At 43.1% G+C, this 17,999-nt stretch overlaps 1 pseudogene; it reads left to right on the forward strand.

The window, feature by feature from the left end:
• The first annotated feature begins 1,523 nt into the window (after positions 1-1,523).
• Positions 1,524-7,846, forward strand: LOC117445025 (general transcription factor II-I repeat domain-containing protein 2B-like; annotated as a pseudogene).
• The last annotated feature ends 10,153 nt before the right edge of the window (positions 7,847-17,999 follow it).

The following is a 17,999-nucleotide window of genomic DNA, read 5'->3' on the forward strand; positions in this document are numbered from 1 at the left end:
ACTTTTTTTCATCACACCATTATGTTAAAGCTTTACTTACGAGTTAATTTGTCTGTTTATTTAATGTATCTATAATCTAAATCAGCAAAACATATTTTTATATATTATTATACAGTACATTGGCCATATGTATATTGAGAGTGAGCAATTAAGTCTCAGATGAGCGATAACAGAGCAAGACTAGAGCTGACTTGTGCTGAACTTAATGTCTGAATGAATAATTCAAAGATAAAATCTGAAGTTTTATCGGCCTAAAGATTAATATGTTTGATTAGTATGGATAACAGTGTCGATTATTACCTGGGAGCAAAACAGGCCTTATTTTCCTTGCCTTTTTCTTTTTCAGGAGAAACTCTGAGCCTCTACGGACAAAGCTTTGGGCTGTGCCGGTTACAGGTAGAAAAGAGGTTCAAAAGCAATCCCCAAAGCAAAGGCCCACCCTCAGACATATATAGGCCTGTTCCTCTTCCACTGAGGATGCTGGGATATCTACAGTAGCCAGCATTAACATCACTCTGAAGCTGAATAGAGGAAGAGCTGAAAGAGGAAGTATCAGGAAACAAAGAGATCCAGCAAGAGGGTTAGAAAGAGCCTCAGTTAGACCTCATCTGATGACAACACCTCCTCGTCAGTCAGCACTGCCCCTCGTGATCGAGGTTAGTTGAGACAGGAACAATTAACATTATCAAAATGTATCAATTTATTTATACCGATAAATCCCTTTTATCAAATTATATTTAAATTCATAAAGAAATGAAAGATCTGAACAAGTATAATCAGCGTATTGTGGGTGTGGTCTGCAGAGGATTTCAAGGCCAAGTACATTATTTACCACACAGAAGACAATTTGGCTGTTAAGATACTACACACACACCAGTGGCGGCCGGCCAATAGGGGCGCCGCCCCACCTCTTCCACATTCTAGATTGTCATTAAAAATATTTTAATTAATTTATAAAAATGTGTAATAACAAGGTACATATTATATAGTTGGTGTCAGTTAAATGTATAATCTACAATAAAATATCGATAAAAATCGATAACCCTGTTTTACGATTTCTAAAGTTACCTATAGTTCACGTGTTTCCTGTTTGGGGCGCAGAAATCTTTGCCCATAGACTCTCGTTATAAGTGGTGCATGGTGGTCCTTAGACAGCTCTTTAGTCTTGCCCATGGTTGAGTGGTTGGAATCTGATTTATTGTTTCTGTTGACCGGTGTCTTTTATACAGGTAACAACGAGTACTTTCCTAAAGGAAATTGACTTATTGTACTTAATTTAGAATTATTGTTGGTTGCAAGGGGATCAAATACTTGTTTCCCAAAGTGTAATGCAAATCAATTATTATCTTTTATATAATGTCAATTTCTGGATTTTTTTTTTATATTCTTACTCTCACTGTTAAAATAAACCTACAATTACAATGATAGACTGTTCATATCTTTGTAAGTGGGCAAACTTACAAAATCTGCAACGGATCAAATACGTATTTCCTCCACTCTACATGTACATAAAAAGCTCCATGATGACGGAGGAACTGGAAGGGAAAAAGATTATGATCCCAATTGAGGTAGTGCTGCTGCTTAAACTCCAGCCAGCAGCAGGAGAGACCAGTGCAGCGATCACCCTGCTGGACTGGTATAACCTTGGCTCAAAGCTCATTCTCTCATTATTTGCGTGGCACAGGAGTGTTTCCTGCATGGGAGTTACAGGGCTGAACCCATGACTTTATGGCAGATTGGTCAACAGCAGCTCTGACATCACCAGTGTTGACACTGTCCTTAGTAAGGTCCTATTGTGAGTGAAACACTTAGTGTTGATGCTGAATCAAGCACTAACATTAATTATAGGGTGTCAAAGGAGCAAGGCCAAATGCCATTATGTCGCCAATCCCAGATAATTATCTTATATTGTAACACAAAAACATATTTCAATCTTTCCCATCCACCACGTGCGTGGTTACACAGGAGGGGACGCTACATAATTTGTTAGACAGTTAGCTTACGTAAACTGTGGAGCCTATTCTTATTATTACATTATTTGCTTACTGTGCTCATAAGATTGCTATGACTATAACATAAATACACAATCACTAATCCCAGGTTCTGATGGGTTAGATACCATCCATCCATCTTCTCCCGCTTATCCGTGGTCGGGTCGCGGGGGTAGCAGTTCCAGCAGAGAGCCCCAAACTTTCTTTCCCCTGGCGACATCAACCAGCTCTGACTGGGGGATCCCAAGGCGCTCCCAGGCCAGCGAAGAGATATAATCCCTCCACCTGGTCCTAGGTCTACCCCTTGGTCTCTTCCCAGCTGGACGTGCCTGAACACCTCCCTAGGGAGGCGCCCAGGTGGCATCCTAACTAGGTGCCCGAACCACCTCAACTGGCTCCTTTCGATGCGAAGGAGGAGCGGCTCAACTCTGAGTCCCTCCCTGATGACCGAACTTCTCAAGGGAGACACCAGCCACCCGGCGGAGGAAACCCATCTCGGCCGCTTGTATCCGCAATCACGTTCTTTCGGTCATGACCCATCCTTCATGACCATAGGTGAGGGTAGGAACGAAAATGGCCCGGTAGGACAGAGAGCTTTGCCTTCTGGCTCAGCTCCCTTTTCGTCACAACGGTGCGGTAAAGCGACTGCAGTACCGCTCCCACTGCTCCGATTCTCCGGCCCATCTCACGCTCCATTGTTCCCTCACTCGAGAACAAGACCCCGAGATACTTGAACTCCTTCACTTGGGGGTAAGGACTCATTCCCTACTTGGAGTGGACAGTCCATCGGTTTCCTGCTGAGAACCATGGCCTCAGATTTGGAGGTGCTGATCCTCATCGCAGCTGCTTCACACTCGGTTGCGAACCGATCCAGTGAGTGCTGAAGGTCGCAGACCGATGAAGCCATCAGAACCACATCATCTGCAAAAAGCAGTGGTGCAACCTTAGTCCACCGAACTGCAGACCCCCTCCCCCACGACTACGCCTCGAAATCCGATCCATGTATATTACAAACAGGATTGTGACAAAGCGAAGCCCTGGCGGAGGCCAACCTCTCACCGGAAATGGGTCCGACTTACTGCCGAGGACCCGGACACAGCTCTCGCTTTGGGAGTACAGAGATTGGATGGCCCTGAGTAGAGACCCCCTCACCCCATACTCCCGCAGCAGCCTCCCACAGTAAACTCCCTGGGAACTCGGTCCATACGCCTTCTCCAAGTCTACAAAACACATGTAGACGGATAAGCGTACTCCCAGGCCCCCTCCAGGATCCTTGCGAGAGTAAAAAGCTGATCCGTCGTTCCACGACCAGGACGGAATCCGCATTGTTCCTCCTCAATCTGAGGTTCGACAATCGGCCTGACCCTCCTTTCGAGTACCTTGGAGTAAACTTTCCCGGGGAGGCTGAGTAGTGTGATGCCTCTGTAATTGGCACACACCCTCTGATCCCCCTTTTTAAAAAGGGGAACCACCACCCCGGTCTGCCACTCCTTCGGTACTGTTTCCGACTTCCATGCAACGTTGATGAGACGTGTCAACCATGACAGTCCCTCAACACCCAGATCCTTCAGCTTGGATGGTTCCCTGCTTCCCCCTCCTGAGGTGTCGGACAGTTTTCCAGAACAACTTTGGTGCCGCCCGAAAGTCCTTCTCCATGTCTTCTCCGAACTTCTCCCACACCCGCTGCTTTGCCTCGGCCATGGATGAGGCTGCTGCCCTTCGGGCCTGTCGGTACCTTGCAACTGCCTCGGGAGTCCCCCGGGATAACAAATCCCTGAAGGCCTCCTTCTTCAGTCGGACGGCTTCCCTGACCACCGGTGTCCACCAGGAGGTTCGAGGATTACCGCCCCTTGAGGCACCTAGACCTTGAGACCACAGCTTCCCCGCCGCGGGCTTCGGCAATAGAGGCTTGAACACCGACCACTCTGGTTCAATGTCCCCAACCTCCACAGGAATGCCGAAAAGCTCCGCCGGAGGTGCGAGTTGAAGGCCTCCTGAACTGGGCCTCTCCAGACGTTCCCAGTTCACCCGAACTACACCTGTTGGGCTTACCAGGTCTATCCAAGGCTTCCCCCGCCACTCGACACCCAACTCACCACCAGATGTGATCAGTTGACAACTCCGCCCCTCTCTTTACCCGAGGTGTCCAAACATACGGCCTCAGGTCCGATGAACGATAACGAAATCGATCATGGACCTTCTGCCTAGGGTGCTCTGGTACCACGACAACTTATGAGCATCCTTATGTTCGAACATGGTGTTTGTTATGGCCAATCCATGACTAGCACAGAAGTCCAGTAATAAACCACCACTCCGGTTCAGATCAGGGGGGCCGTTCCTCCCAATCACGCCCCTCCAAGTGTCTCATCATTGCCCACATGTGCGTTGAAGTCTCCCAGCAAGATTAAAGAGTCCCCTTCAGGAGCCCCATACAGGACTCTTTCCAGGGTCTCCAAGAAGGCCGTATACTCTGAACTGCTGTTGGGTGCATAAGCACACACAACAGTCAGAGTTTTCCCCCCCATAACCCGCAGGCGTAGGGAGGCGACCCTCTCGTCCACTGGGGTAAACTCCAACAACGAAGCACCTAACCGGGGACTTGTGAGTATCCCCACACCCGCCCGGCACCTCACACCTTGAGCAACTCCGGAGAAGAATAGAGTCCAACCCCTATCCAGAAGTAAGGTTCCATAGCCGACGCTGTGCGTAGAGGTGAGCCCAACCAGATCCAACTGGTAACGCTCCACCTCCCGCACATCCCGGGTTAGATACCAACGAAGGGAATAGTCAGAAGAAAGTTTTCAGCTTTCAATACTAATGTAGCAAGGTCAGGTGCAGACACTGGAAGAATACAAAGAGTTATTCAACAGGAACATCACTCCGGCCTTGAGCTTTGGGTGAGCTCCGCTTACACACAGCTAGGAAGCAGCCTTATGAAGATTCCACTTTTTCTGTAGAAACGTTAGCGAAAACAAATTACGTATGATGGTGCCAGTAGGGAGGGACTTCCACAGGCAGGCCGAATGCTGATTGGAGGATCGTGTTGCCAAGAGACTTTTTTCAAAGTCTTTGCACCTACCAAAGAGAACCAAGTCTAAACCATGGTATCTCTTCAGCTAGTCTTGACCAATCATAAATGTATGGGCAACGCCCTGTATAATAAAAATGTATGCACGCACGAGGTTTGGGGCACTTTCCGGAAATAGTGGTTACAGATTACAGCTTTGCTGCCTGTCATTTTTTATGACGGGACGGACTCCTTGGCCAAGTGAATATATATTTTGCTCTCTCATAATAAATAGTTAAACTTAGAAGTTGTCTGTCTTTCCTGGAATTTTGAACACAACAAACCTTGCTTACATTACAAAGCTAACCCGCTGGCAAGATATCCAACATTCGCTAGCTGGAAAGAAAGCTAACATTCCCTATTTAGCTAGATAGCTAACATGCGGTAGATAAATAGCACACTGACCGGTTCATTACATTTGGTCGCTATCCATTATACATATATGTCATTTCAACCTTTCCTTAACACATTTCTGCATTTAAAGGTCCCCTATTATACTGTTTTTCATCAATATGTTATAGATCTCAGATATATACAAAACATGTCTCTGAAGTGTTTGGCTGAAATGTCAAACAGATCATGCATTGTAGCATCCCATAATCCCCTTTCAAAAGTGCTGATTTTCATTACTATAGATGAAAATAAGGTGCCACTCCCAACGCCCCTCTGTGAGGTATTTGGTTAAAAACACAATGGTGTTCGAGGACACATGTGTCAAACTCAAGGCCCCCGGGCCGAATCCGGCCCCTCTACAATTTTGATTAGGCCCGCATATCAATGTATATCATCGATAAAAAGTGGCCCGCTTAAATTTATGATTCTGTTCTGGCGTCAGGAAGAGCCTACGCCGTAAGCTACGCAAATGACGTTGTTGGTACCTGATTGGCACAGGCAGAATTCTCTCAATTGCTATGGCCAATTGCGTGGCTTACAGCGTAGTCTACTTAAGCAGCCAACACAGAAGCATTAACGGTCTGAGAATGTCAACTAGCCCACACCTTTCAGCTAGTAACACAGAGAATGGCAAAAAAAAAGGACGCTTGATGCTGAAGGGAGGCAATTTCAAGAGAGGTGGGAGACAGAATACTTCTTTACTGAGTATAAAAAGAGGCCTGTGTGTCTTATTTGCAATGAGATAAAAGCCGCGTTCAAAGAATATAATTTGCGTCGTCATTTTGAGACGGCCCACCAGCAGCAATATGCCACCATGGACAGGGAGCAGAGGCTTCAGAAAGTCACGGAGCTCAAAAAAGGCATTCAACTACAGCAAATTATGTTTCACAGTGCCAAATCTTTAACAGATGGAGCTGTAAAGGCAAGTTTCATCATAACAGAGGAAATCGCTAAATCAGGGAAGCCATTCGCCGAGGGGGACTTTCTAAAAATCTGTATGCTTAAAGTTTGTGACATTGTCTGCCCCGCCAATAAACAACACTTTGCCAATGTCAGTCTGACAAGAAATACCATAGCCAGCCGTGTGGATGAGCTTTCTGACGATTTGCAATCACAGCTCAAAGATAAAGCAAAAATTTGTAAACTACTCAATTGCTGTGGATGAAAGTACTGATATATCAGACACGGCTCAGCTGGCGATTTACATCCGCGGAGTGGATGCACAGTTGTCTGTTACTGAGGAGCTTTTGGACTTAAAACCGATGCACGGAACAACCACCGGCCAGGATATTTTCAAACAGGTGGATGAGTGCATCAGTGGAACCGGCTTACCATGCAACTTGTGGGGCTGACGACCGATGGGGCGCCTGCTATGTGTGGGCAAAGGAGTGGACTGGTAGCAAAGGTGCGAGAGAAGATGAAGGAGACGGGAGGAGAGCTGACTGCTTACCACTGCATTATTCATCAGGAGGCCCTGTATGGAAAAGTGCTATGGAACATGTCATGACAGTGGTTACGAAAACTGTGAATTTCATCCGAGCACGGGGCTTGAACCACCGCCAGTTCAGGGCACTTTTGGAGGAGGGAAATTCGGAGTAGGAAGATGTGCCATACCACACGCTGTACGCTGGTTAAGCCGTGGCAAGGTGTTGCACAGATGTTATGAGCTGCGCGAAGATATTGCTAGTTTCATGGCAATGAAGGGGAAAGCTGTCCCCGAGCTGGCCGATGAAGAGTGGATACATGACTTGGCTTTTATGTGTGACATAACGCACCATCTCAACGCACTGAATGTGAAACTGCAGGGACGCAAACAGCTGATCACGGACATGCGCGATGCAGTGAAAGCCTTTCGGACAAAACTGCGCTTGTGGGAACCAAATGCAGCAGGAAACTACTATGATCACTTCCCGACCTGTCAATCTGTTGCAGACAACCTCAACACTGCTTTCCCAAATGAGATGCGCAGAAAAACTGAAAACACTCAAAGCCGAATTCGACAGGCGATTTTCCGACTTCGAGACCCAGAAATTCAGGTTTGACCTTTTTACAAATCCATTTTCAGTTTATGTGGACAGCGCCCCAGATAACTTACAGTTAGAATTAATAGAACTACACTGCAATGGGCCACTGAAGGCCAAGTTTGACTATATTGGGGAAGGTGAGTTTTCTACGTACATCCCAAGCACAATGCCACAGCTGAGCATGTTCGGGAGCACATATTTGTGTGAGCAGATGTTCTCTCTGATGAAGATCAACAAGTCTTCTCACAGATCCCGACTCACAGACAAACCCTTGGTCCGTTCTGAAAGTGGCTACAGCTCAGGACTTTCAGCCAAGAATAGATGAACTTGCATCAAAGAAAAGATGTCAGGTGTCTGGTGGCTTAAAATAGCATGCCAATATTGATGTGTCATATCTGGGAAATTAGCTGCATGTGAGTTTTCCTTGACTGAAAGTGTATTTGTACGTTTGTTGACATTTATGTGCACCTGTTTGCAAATCAGAAGGCTACAGTTTATATGGGACGTGTTAATATGATCAAAGCTCTGTTACTGTTACTTTTTTGCTTACTATTTAATGTCCTACACCACCATATTCAGGACTGTAAAACAAGCCTTTTGAGAGTAGTAGAATGTGGGCAAGAACAATCACTATTAATTATTTAGCTTTTACATCAGGCCATACGTTTTTATTTAATGTCTCAAAGAACCTTTTTTTAAATAGTCCTATTGAGGCCTGTGAAAGAGGATGCTCTGAGTTGGCTGCCTACCAGTTCAAATGTATTCAGAACGCATTGTTTTGCTTGACTAAATGCTATGATGCGACTTAGTTTGGGCTTTATGTTGACCAACTAATGTGAAAAGGCTATATATATATATATATATATCTATATATAAATGTACATATGATACTGGTCCGTCAATTAGGTTAAATGTGTGTTTTGCTTGACAGTGAGGTTAGTATGTAAATGTTGGGGGTTTTATGTCAGGGTTTATGCAGGAATCCTGAAGTCAAATGTAATACATTTTAAGACATTTTTTAAGACCCTTTCCATACATTTTAAGACCTCATCGCCACTTTGAGTTTTAACCGGTTACATTGGCGACACACTTTACTAGTATATACAGTATTGATTGTCCTTCCTCCTTATCTTCCAACCATTTGTGTTATGGTTGAGTGAAGGAAGCAGGACCCAAATGCAGATAACTCTGATTAACCTTTATTTCAAGGATAATGAAAATAACTCGGACAAAACAGAACACTCACCGGTGAACTCAGTCACCAACAAAAGACACTGAACACAGGAAGAGACAAGACTAAATACAAGGAGGGTAATCACGAGACGAGAAACAGCCGGGCAGGGGAGGAAACACAAGGGCAACAGGTGAACACAATTAGACAATTAGACACACCAGGGAAACTACCGACAGGGAGGAAAAACTCAGAGAGAGGGACCAGACAATACACAAGGGAGACAGGAAGAACCGAACAGCAAAATACCCAAAACAAGACATACAAAACTAAAAACGTGGCATAACATGAGAATCGTGACAATTTGGACGCAAACTTGCATTTCCCCATAACGATGTTGTTTAACAACCGGCGTAAACGGACCTTCGCGCGTTATCAAGCAGTGAGCGTGCGATGTCCTGTTCAGATGACGTCAAATCCAACAGGATGCCATAAATAAACTACACAGAATCACACTACACACCTACGCAATGATTACATTCAGGCAGACTGTAGAATACAACCTCTTTGGACAATTGATATACTTATTGAAAACAAGCTACAAAATGTAGTACCTTGGAGAATGCCTTTTAATATCCTTAATTTTCACCAAATTGATTTATCAACTTTTAATACTTTTTATGACAGACACCCGTATGTGCAGCTGATTTTATGCCAATAGGAAAGACTGCAAGGGACAACATGTTCAGATGTCTTTTACTTTTATACAATGTTCCACGCAACCATTTAATTGTTGTATCAAGGCTTGTGATACCTGTTGAGATGTGCGACAACGTTCAATATTTGTTCTTTTATATCAGGTTGATTTGTGTTTGTTTATTATTCAACACAACCATTTTTTCATATTGTTGTCATATTCAGGCCTGTGCAACAGGTTCTGAGTTGGCTGTATGCTAGCCATAAAGCATTATATTGCTTTACCAGATGCTATGATTGCCAAGCAATGTGTTTAAATATATATGGGAAGGCTATATAGTACATCCAACAATACATTGAAAGATATGTTTTTATTTGTTTATTGAATAAAAAAGGCATGTCAGTAAAGCATACGTCCGGCCCTTAATGTGATTCCAATTTCCCCAATGGCCCTTTGTGAAAATGAGTTTGACACCCCTGCTCTAGGAGGAGATTCAGGTGATAAGGTGGGGGGAGCTTATTACACAAGCCAAACAAACGTTATGACATCATCATAAAGTGGCCTAAATCTAATCAGTTCATTTTCAGGCAGGTTTTTTAAATAAATGGATCAGGACAAAGAGTGCAAATATTTTTTCCTGAAACCTTCAGACTCTCTTAACGCAGAGGGGACACATGTTTATGTATAAAATACATGAAAAAGTGGATTTTGTATAATCGGTGACCTTTAAGAAAAACACATATAACTGTGCCAGAAGAACCCGACCTTAACCGACCCAGGAACTTCCACACACAAGACTTTAATTGAACTATACAACTAAATAAGCTTTGTGGCCAACACATGTTTATTATATTTGACACGTTTTGTTAAGCAGGATATTCTCCCAAAGATTAACTCCACTTAGTGATTTTGAAGCATAAATGCAATCGGCAGAAAACAAATGTAAAAATAAATAAACAACTAAACCAAAATTGCATTGCTTCACATATATGCTATGACATTCACCGGTCTGGTATTTACTGACTTTTCCCAAACGGGTCCCTTGTCAAAAAGCCAATGGGATTTCCCATCTTCAGCCAACAAAACGTTAAAAACAATTTTGCTTGATTTAACTACAGAATTTATTTCAGATTTCTAACCAAAAACACATTAAAAGAAACTTCCAGAGGAGGGAACCAGAAATGGTAAAGTCCAAAAACAGGTTTTTAGGACTTTTAGGACATTGCTGCCCCACTTAAATATGGTACAGGACATGGTCTGGTTTTCACCTCATTTTTTTTGGTGCACGTTTACCGAGACATCCCGTTAGACTTCATTACCAGTGCTTCAATCCTCCTTTACAGTGGATCCCAGATCTTTATTAGATATGATTCACAGTGAAGCTGTTTTCACAATGAATAACCACATGAACTATAATTATGTAGCCGTGTTCATAACTTTTGCTCTTTGTTTCAGCTTCAAATCCTGTACATCTGGTCTATGTTCTTGGAAAAAACCTAGTCACTGTCTCGTTTTTTATTACTTTGACATATTTGAAATCTGAATACAGTCTGTATCTGTAAATATTACAAATGGATAATTACTTTTTATACTAATCAACACAAGATCTTTATTTGAAATATATTTGTATTTTTACCATTGTAATAAAAGATTAAGGGAGGGAGAGATGTGTGTTTGGTTAGGTTTGTTTGTGAGAGTGTGTGTATTAGAAGTTCACACACACGTGCAGGGTGTAGCGTTAATTTCAGGCGTGTCTGCACAGGTGAGTCATGGATTGGTGTCAGATTATTCTGTCTTTCGTGAGAAAATAACACATACCGTGTCTGTCGGTGCCTTCAGCAAGTGAGCACATGCACTTCCAGAAATTTGGGTGGATAAAGAATAGTTACCGCCTGGGTGGAACATTTGGCAGAGAAACGTAAAGCTTCTTGGTTGGCCGTTTAAAGAGAGAGTTACGACACTCACATAGACTTTTGCTGTTATTTGAAACAAACAGAAGTATCGCTTGTCGTGGAGTGATTAATAGTTACAAACCCGAATTAGGGCTACCAGCCTCATCAACAAGGCGCGGCCCCCCCACTGACACTTTACCTCAGCCACATCACAGACTCTATGCATCACATTAATGCACACAATGTTGACAATATCTGTTTTTTTACTGCACATATCTTATATTTGTATTCCATTCTATTTCAATGTAAATACTGCTTTATTTTATTTTTTATTTTACTATATTTTTATTTGATTTTATACGTTATTATCAACCCACTCTCTTCAGTCTACGTACAAATGACACGACTTTACACATTGGAAATGTGTGCAATAGATACGCAGAAGTCAGATTTTGTGCATATAATAATAATAATCCTTATATTTATTATAGCGCTTTATCAATGACTCTCAAAGCGCTATATATGATACGCTAACCATTCCCATTGAGTTCTGAGGCCGAGTTTTGCGTGCATACGATACGCCCAGCGCCATATAGATAGAAGAGTTACGACAACGGAAGTCCAAAAACGGTTATCGTCACGTGGTTCATGTAGACGAGGATCGTTCCCCGGAAGTTCATGGCGGGCAATGTGAATGCATTGATAACAGGAGATTGAACTACGATTTTTGGTAATTATTAGTGTATAAAGGTTTTGATTTGCAATATTTATACAACAAATCGTGTTAAATGTGTTGCTTTAGGAACATCCATTGCAAATACATGGAATTCAATAAACATTGAATAGCATATCATGCAGTTTGTCTGTGCCTTTTCCTCCGTGTTGTCCTGGTTTGCTGTGCTGCCTCCTAGTCGCCACCATGGTTTGCTCTGCTGCCTGGGCATGCTCAAATCGCTCCGAGAAAGGAGTACGAATGTACGGCTTCCCCACTGACACGGAGTGGAGGAAAAAATGGCTGGCTCAAGTCAGCAGGAGCAATTTCACGACCAACAGCAAAAAAATAATGTAATTATATACAAACACTGCATTTGCACTTTTTCACAAAACGAAAACCACACCATTGGGAAAGCTTAATGTTTTGTTTAATACAAAAAAACAGGGAATGGCTTGAAAAACACAGAGTTGAGACTCAGGGTGCTGGGTGAGGGTCTCAGTGCAGGTATTCAGGCTCCATTGAATCCCCCTCTGGTTCTTGTGCTGAAATAGGGAGTAACAGACCTATATAGAACACCTATTGGATGGGAAATGCCTTGGGGAGATAAGGTGTTTACTTATATAGAACAGTAGTATTAAACTTACCTTGTGTTTTCACTCTAACTTAAGTCCCTCTCCCTTTGCCATCAATCCAAAATCAGCTGAGCTGCAACATTATACAGACAGGTAATAATCAAGAGAATCACAAGGACACAATATGGCTCTGCTAAAAACTCACTCTTACATGCACCAAAGTTATATTTATCTAATATTTAACTCCCTCCACCAACGCATGCAATCCAGTTTAGAAGCCCCTCTTCTCTAATTCAACAACGTTGGACGAAATGACATTAAGAGAACGGAATTTACAATTAAAAGGCTGTTCAACGTGTGTTGCTAACTTGCTTCGGTATCCTAGCTTAATCTGTTATCTGTAAACGTTCCCTAAATCTACTAATTTAGGGATAATCCACTGACATCCTTTAATATACATGTTAATTTGAATCAGATGTACTGATAATATCTGCAATATAAATCTTTAAACTTCTTCTTACCTTTAAAAGTCCCTCACGAACGGTCTATTATGCTGCAACTCTACAGCTCTGCTAGCCTTGGCGCTAACCTCCGGGGAACGATTGAGAGGCTCCACGATACGCCATTGCTGTAAAAAAGTGGTCCATTGGAGTGAACGGAGATGTCGTAACTCTTCTATTATATGGCTCTGGATACGCCCGACCCGGTATCACAGCAAGACGTGAACATGTGACGATTTACCATGCTGGGAGACGTGAATATGTCACAATTTCGTCCCTTCAAACGTGACAGTTACACTGTATTGTTAACATGGCCCAAATACCCGGAAATGCCAAGCAAATTCTGTACCACGACGGTCGGTTGTTATTGTCAATATTAATATAATAATGTATTCATAATAATAATGTTGGTGATGGGAGACACATCTATGGAATCACAATTTCAATACTGTCGTGTTTCTGTGTATCGAGATGTGTGTTTGTGGGAGCCCCTAGTGGCGAGTGATAATAGCGCAGCCTTATCTATCACGGGAAATAGTCGTACAGGAAGTTGCGTCAGTCAGTTGGGAATTTACATGTGGCAGTCTCGTTTTGTTAGCTCCACAATCTGGCTGCATCCATCTTCTGGAGACTTGTTAAGCGCATTGTCTTTTTACTGTACTGATCTCACTAGATGTTCCTGGAATCTAGCTATTCTGTCAGCATAAACATGAACTTCAAATAATTCCAGGAGAACGGGATTCTGAATTGGAGATTACTGAAGCTCCTGAATATTCTTATATTCTTTATTGTAAAACTGTAACACACAAGAAAAATACATTGTTTTACAGTTGCAATGAGATAAGTATACATGACATAAATGACCATGCTATGGTAATGTTAGGCTAGTTAGACAGCTTAGAAGGCTAACAAACTAATCTATTGTGAAGAGAAAACAAGAGTTTAGCTAAATGCTAACAGTGCTAAGCTAACAACGAGCTAATATGCTAACGGATTACATTAACATGAGGCGTTAGCTTAGGCCTAGTGGTGCAGATGCAGTTTAACGTCACATCATTTGATCGTATTTCATACCTTTATTATGTGACGTTAAACTGCATCTGCACCACTAAGCTAACGCCTCATGTTAATGTCATCCAAAGAACAGGAGGGTTTAGCTTGCGCACACTGCAATCTTTAAAGGTCGTTTTCTCAAAATTTGTTTTTCTCCTACTCTGAGTTCTAAATGTCCACTTCAGTTGCACGTACATACACCAAACCTTCCAGTTATATTCCTATCACTGTTATGAAGGCTTTACAGAAGGGTTTGTTCATATATCATTCATAGCCTGAATTATATATACCTAAAAAACATGGCGGAAAATGATATTTATAGGGCTGTTGACAGTATTTTTCTGATTTATACAGTGATACAAAGAGATATCCAAAATCCCTTCTGTAAAAGCCTTGGATACTAATATGACTACAAAATGGAAACAAGCATTTTGACCTGGCCTTTATCCAAAGTTCAGATTTCGGTTCCTGAAATATGTTAAAATAGTGCGATATTTAATCATGCTATTTCAGAAAAACTTGTAATACAATAACAATTGCCTTATTGTAAGTAATTAACTGGAGAAATGTCTAGCTGATATCTTTAAGTTAAAAATTACCCTATTCACCTGGGGACATAATACGATTCGCCTTAAATCGTATAATGTCGGACTTTTTTTGCCATCTGTGAGGAAAATAAATAGGGCTCAGAGCCTCAGAATAATGAAATCTGTATTTTTTTAAATATTTGTTTCCTTCTAATTTGTTATTCTTTTCTAAATAACACACTGTTATTTACTCAACAATAACACACATTATCCTTGTTTTTATTTATTTCGTTTAATTCTATAATCTTGGGATTTTTAGCATGCTTTTTAGCCGTAAATAAAGTCACCGGAAACAGACGTAGGCCAATAAGGGACATTTTGAGCATAATGTTTTGCAGGTCTCCCTTGAAAAAGAGATCAATGATCTCAATGGTATACACCTGGGTAAATAAAGGTTTGAAATGAAATTGCGATACACAAACCCACTGAACTGATTACCCAAGATCCTCAGCCTGAAGCTCGTTGATTGGATGTTTTAGCCGCAATGCACGTTGGGATATGGTTTAATGTGATATGATATCCAAAAAAAAATTCTGAGTTTAGGGATGCCCGAAGACACTATACTACCCATAATCCCCAGCTATCGTTGGGACTACAGTCCCGTTGACAAACCCCGTGATTAATCTTCAAGCTCTGGGATTGGGATGTTGGAGTGGCAGTGCGCCAAGGTTACGCTGAGCGTCAAAGCTCTTTGAAAATGGAACGAAACCACGATAGACTATCCAAAACTGGACTTGAACGTCCCCCCAGAACTACACATGCTGGCTATTGTGTTTCGCAACATGTTCTATGGCATGTCTCTACTATGAATTGGTAGTTTTAAAATACGTTTTCGTTTTTCCCACAATTAGAAGTTGCCAGTATTGAACTGTGTACAGCCCTGGAATCGCTCACCTGCTCACTGCTCGCTCGCTCACTATTACGGCCCCAACACACGGCGGCGTGCGTTGCCGCTTCAACGCTTCTGCCCATTCACTTTGAATGGGGGTGACGTCACGATTCGCCGAACTGCATTGTGGGAGCAAAGCGTAGCTTCTCTCGTGGTGCTCGCTGCAAAAGTAGAGCAATGTTCTACTTTTGCCGCCTCGACGGAGGCGTCAGCCATCAAATCCTGCGTATGCAAATCTGACAGTACAAGCGCTAGCCAATCAACCGCGTGTATGTTGGGAGATCCAGACCGCAGTTATTTCCCATATGTCAAAACATGGAGGGAGAAAATTATCGTGGCGGTAGGGAATCACCCGGTACTATATGATCAGTCCCTCTTTACATACAGGGATACAAACCGGAGGAGCCAGGCATGGGGGGAGGTGGCAGAGACAGTGGTGAAACTGGTAGGTTTTCGCCTGTTTGTGGAGTTTATATATCCAGTGTACTTCGTTTGAATGGACAGCTAGCAAGCATAGACAGTATATTTAGCCAGCATGGATGTAGCATGAATGTTGCATAAAATAGCACCATAGACATTAATGTCATACATGTTCATCATATAAAGTGTGACATGTAAAACCTCTTATGCAATTGACAGTGATAAAGGGATTTGGTTTTCATTAATGGAAGAACAATTTAGTAAATTCTTCAAGTAATTCAAGAAATTAAGTTTATTATTTCATTTCATTAGAGGAAGTATGCAGGACAAAATGGAAGTCACCGAGGGACAGATTCAGAAAGGAGAAAACCAAGGAGAAAGAGGCAAAAGAGAAGCGGGGCAGGGTCGTCCGGGGATATAAGCCCTGGCGTTTCACGGCAGTGGATGGGGTTTTTAACCCCATTTATCATTGACCGTGAGACGTCCATCAATGTCCCCCGGCAACCCTGCCTCCATCCAACCTGATGCCAGAGGCAGAGAGCCAGCTAGAAAGCCAGCCAAGTGTCAGCCGGCCAGCCGACAGTCAACACAGCCGAGGCAAGGGAGACAGGACAGGAGGAGAGGAGAGGAGGCGATTGTTGAGGACCTGGACCGGGGAAAGAGGAGAAGGGGGAAGGGAGATGTCCTCCTTCAAAAAAGGCTTGATGTCAGCCATCAGTCCTCTGTTCGTGCCACCCACCTCAACCTCATCCTCCACCACCCCCACCAGTAGTGGTGGAGGATGAGGATGAGTTATTTTTCAATAGCCTCTTGCCTGCCATGGCGAAGGCTGTCCATAGCAAAGAGGACAAGAGTCCGATTTGAAATATACAAATTAATTTTGAGGCTGAGCAGGAGAATGGAAGAGAACTGATTTTGTAATTCACACACATTCTACACAACACTACATGTTTTACACCCACTCATCACACACTACATACATACAAGTTATTTAAAAAGTATGTTATGGCTATACTGTGTCTTCACTTGTTCATGTGGTTTGTCGGTTGCAACCAGAAGCTTCATGTATATCGATATATAATGTGCTGTCTTCTGTACAATTGTACAATTGCCCATTTGAAAACCTATTGAAATTATGAGTGGTTTATCAGTAAAAACAGGGCTGAAGGAAAAAGGTTGTTAGCAATATCATAATATCAATTCAAGAAACATGTTTATAAGGAATGTTTTTATTTTGAAATGGCTCATTTTGAATATTTGCTTTTTAAAGAAAATATGGGTAGCTCTTAAAGAGCTTTTGGTTGGAGGCTCTTAAAAGAGCCATGGTGAACCTACACCACATACTGCTGCCATGGCACTGCACCCTCCTCATTGAAATAGCTGCAGAAGGTGTCCCGCAGTTGGAGCGATCTGCGTGGGGCATTGTTGGAGCCCATCCTTGGTACATCACACAGGGTTGAGTAGCTGGAGCTTCATCCGTGGAGTCCTCAACAGATTTGCGTGTTTTCCTTCCCATTGTCTTCCTGCGGAGGAAGTTGTGCAAACACACAGGCGGCCTTCACACACAACTCTGTTACTCCGGGCTGGTGGTGATGACACGCCCTGAACATTCTCCACTGAGATGAGAGGATGCCAAATGCACATTCAACCACCAACCTGGCCCGGCTGAGGCGGTAGTTGTACTCCCTCCTCTCGCGTGTGATCTGGCGTCCAGGGAATGGACGCAGCAGGTTTGTCGAGCAGCGGAAAAGCTTCATCTCCAACAAACACATTGGGAAGAAGGTCCAGCCGCTCTGCTCCTGGGATGACGGTGTCAGGTGGTAGCTGCAGACTGCCATCTCGGAGGCTCTTTTCAAAAGCGGAATTCCGCAGGCTCCCACCGTCGCTGCTCCTTCCAAAACCTCCGACATCCACTACCCCTGAAGAGGTACTGGCATTCACGACAGCCAGTAGTACCAAGGAGTGACTGGACTTATAATTGAACTAGAGGGACCCAGAATTAGCTGGAGCCTGGATCACCACGTGATT

Source organism: Pseudochaenichthys georgianus, chromosome 4 (genome assembly GCF_902827115.2).
Source record: "Pseudochaenichthys georgianus chromosome 4, fPseGeo1.2, whole genome shotgun sequence".
Classification (NCBI taxonomy): domain Eukaryota; kingdom Metazoa; phylum Chordata; class Actinopteri; order Perciformes; family Channichthyidae; genus Pseudochaenichthys; species Pseudochaenichthys georgianus.